This window comes from Mandrillus leucophaeus, unplaced genomic scaffold, assembly GCF_000951045.1.
Source record: "Mandrillus leucophaeus isolate KB7577 unplaced genomic scaffold, Mleu.le_1.0 Scaffold862, whole genome shotgun sequence".
Lineage (NCBI taxonomy): Eukaryota > Metazoa > Chordata > Mammalia > Primates > Cercopithecidae > Mandrillus > Mandrillus leucophaeus.
The window spans coordinates 671254-674563 of NW_012109386.1; the positions used below are offsets into that span (position 1 = coordinate 671254).

General features: G+C 38.9%; 1 protein-coding gene across 2 annotated transcripts in view; it reads right to left on the reverse strand.

Moving 5' to 3' along the window:
• CNTNAP3 (contactin associated protein-like 3) overlaps window positions 1–2638 on the reverse strand; it is a 229914-nt gene extending 227276 nt beyond the window's left edge. For both annotated transcript variants that reach the window (XM_011968882.1, XM_011968883.1), the window contains exon 1: window positions 2531–2638. The gene's annotated coding sequence lies outside the window, so the exon portion shown is untranslated. The remainder of the gene's footprint in view (window positions 1–2530) is intronic.
• Window positions 2639–3310: the final 672 nt, after the last annotated feature.

A 3310-nucleotide genomic window follows, 5' to 3' on the forward strand; every position in this document is an offset into this window, starting at 1 on the left:
AAAAAAAAAAAAAAAAAAAAAAAAAAGAATTACAGCAGGTCACTTTACCCTCAAACTAACCAATACCATGTTAGAGGCTGTACTGAAATTCTAACTATGAAGATGTGGAAAGCAAAAACATATTCAATTAGTTACAATCCCATCTGTGCAATATTCATGATAGTGCATTTTTGCAAGTTGAAAGTAATTCTGGATTATACTTCATAACTTATGAAACCTTTGGTGGAAAAATTGAGTCTTCCCCATTAAAGGGAATTAAATAAGTTCCTTATAAAAGTGCATTAACTTGTTTGGCCTATGGGTTCCTCATGGAAGAACTAGTGTACGTGTGGCATCCAAGAGGCATGAAGAAAGACACCTCCAAAAAGTCCATTTTGATCCCTTACACTGGGCCAGACGGGATGCATAGCTACCTTCTTCCCCTCTCACCCCTCAGGCCAAGGCTTCAGCTGTTACCATGGCATCTTCCCATCACATTGGTACAAGGCACTGGGCTGCACAACTGGGAAACTCCTTGTTTTCTGCCTGCTAATTTTCAGTTCTGAGATCTTGACACACCACTGGAGAAAGGCTTTAACGTCTGAGACGGGGGTCATTATTTGTTAGTTTAATTATTTATGATCAGAACATTTGTTCAGTCACTCTTCCATAGACCATTCTGAAACTAATAAAGGATATTAAAACACTAGAGATAATCTATAGCCTTCAATAAATCACTCCCAATTTGGAACTCCGTTGATGAATACTGTAGGCTACCATGAGGGAGAAGAAAAAAGTCAAAACCAATTAAAAAAAGCAACAGCAATGAATTTGTAATAAACTCAGTTGGTAGCTAGCTAAAGTAATAAAATAGACCTGTTTTCCTAACTTCATTAACATGAAAATAAATTTTATTAAGATTGATATCATGCTTTTTTGCATGATGAATTACAGGAACATGAACTAAGAATAAAAACGATCCCTATGATAAAGAATGCCATAGTCATGTACTTCAGGACAAAATATGATTTGACATCAAGAAGAGCTATGGCTTGAGACTACCCTTGTTTTCCCTTATCCCCTGTGCCCAGGCTTAGTCACTGTTCCAAAAATAAAGACCATCCACTGAGTCTCTGCAGGAATAAAATCTAAAGTAACAAAACAGAGCCCAAATCTCTGCAACAAACGAAATCACAGACTTAAGAAAAATAAAAAGAAAAATGAAAACTTAAGTTGCTCATGCTTCATAACCATACTGCCTATAACAAATGCCAGAACATATTTATTTGGTCCAATGTATAATGCACTAAATGTGCTTAAATACAGAAAACACCAAGAAATGCAACAGGGAGTTTAAAAAAAAAAAAAAATAGAGGCTGGACACGGTGGCTCACGCCTGTAATCCCAGCACTTTGGGAGGCTGAAGAGGGTGGATCACGAGGTCAGGAGATCGAGACCATCTTGGCTAACACGGTGAAACCCCATCTCTACTTAAAAAAAAAATACATGAAAAATTAGCCGGGCGTGGCGGCGGGCGCCTGTAGTCCCAGCTACTCGGGAGGCTGAGGCAGGAGAACGGCGTGAACCCGGGAGGCGGAGCTTGCAGTGAGCCGAGATCATGCCACTGCACTCCAGCCTGGGTGACAGAGTGAGACTCCATCTCAAAAAAAAAAAAAAAAAAAAGAACAAGGGCAATAAGAAAACAAGAATGCATAATTACATAAAATACAGTTTTTAATATACGCCTACAAATACATTTTATTAATAGTGTAAATTTAATTTCCTCTGAGAATTTATTCAAAGACATTCCACCTGAGTTTATGCTCAGAAAATGCCAGGATGATTCCCTGTCACGATATATTTGGTGTTTAAAGTTCCCTCTAATTTACACAGCAAGACCACATTCAATTTTCTGCACTTCTGCTAAAGCATATGTAAAAGAAACACAGTCCTCACGAGATATGTTTACAACTATGAATGGAATCGTCACAGTGGAGCATGAATAAACCATCACATGCTTACTTCTCTATAGTAGATGCTAAAGAGAGAATCAAGTCCACCATAATAAGAAATAAACTAAGAATTGCAGTTAAAACACAATAAAAATCTTTTTAAACGCTTCTTTACTTTGCCTATTTTCTCATCCAAATAGGAATAATTAAATAATCTGGGACAACAAAATGTATACTGTGGCAGAAAAAAAGAATCCAAGGTAAAAAAAAAAAAAAAGGACATGGCAGAATCTAAGGCCTTTCACAAATAATAATCAGATATTGCAAGGGGTATACAAAGAGTTCAAACACTGACAAAGTCAGGTGTGACTCATTCAAGGCACACAAAGATTGTACCAAGGGAGACCCGGCAGGACCAGGAAGCCGAAGTAATCAATTTATTCCTGTCAAATAAATTCTTGGAGTTTCAAATGTGAACAAATACGCTTATTCGGAATTTTACTTCCTTCTGCAAAGTATTAATCAATTATAATTATGTCGTTAAATGAAAATCCAATGAGAGTCACCAAGGAGCAATACAAGGCAAAAGGCAGACTCACCATCTCTTCGATTGAGCCTCGAAAACCCAGGGCCGTGGCTGCTGGACAGCTCTGAGGAGCTGCTGAAGGATGACCTAGGCAAGGCAGAGGCCAGTGGGGCATCACAGTCAGCTGCCGGGAAAAATACCGTGATATGGTTAACATGCAGATTGCAGCCTGGGAGAAATAATAGTCCAAAAATATATATGAATATATTCTAGGATATATGGCAACCTTCACTCCATTTTTAATTCTTTTAAATTTTTAAAATTTACATTGCACTATAATTTACACAGAGTAAAATTCCAGAGAATGTATTTAATTTTTTAAAAGCGTACAGCTCTATTTGTTTTGACAAATGCATTCAGCCATGTAACCTCCACCATAATAAAGGCACAAAACAGGTCCATTAGCCCTCAAAGTTCCCTAATGTCCCACATTTTCTCAATTCTGCAGGATGTCTGGGTGCACCACCCATCCAACACGACTTTAAACTCAATTTGATGCTTAGGTTCTTTAGGTACACACACACAGAGGTAGTGTGAATTCTGTGCCCAAATCTCAAGAGCGGCTAGAAATTCTCACAGTACCCCTGCACAGAACCTGTGGGGGATGAGACAGGTGAGGTGCACCAGGTATTCAGGTCAGAGTTTTCAGTGCGTGAAGCCAGGACCCAGGAAAGGCAACACCTGCAGTGATGAACTGAATAAAGCCCACTCTGCAGACCTCTTCAGAGGGAATCACTGGGGGACATTTGCCTACAGGAGATGGAGGCTCCTCCTTTTTGCCTGATAACTTGAG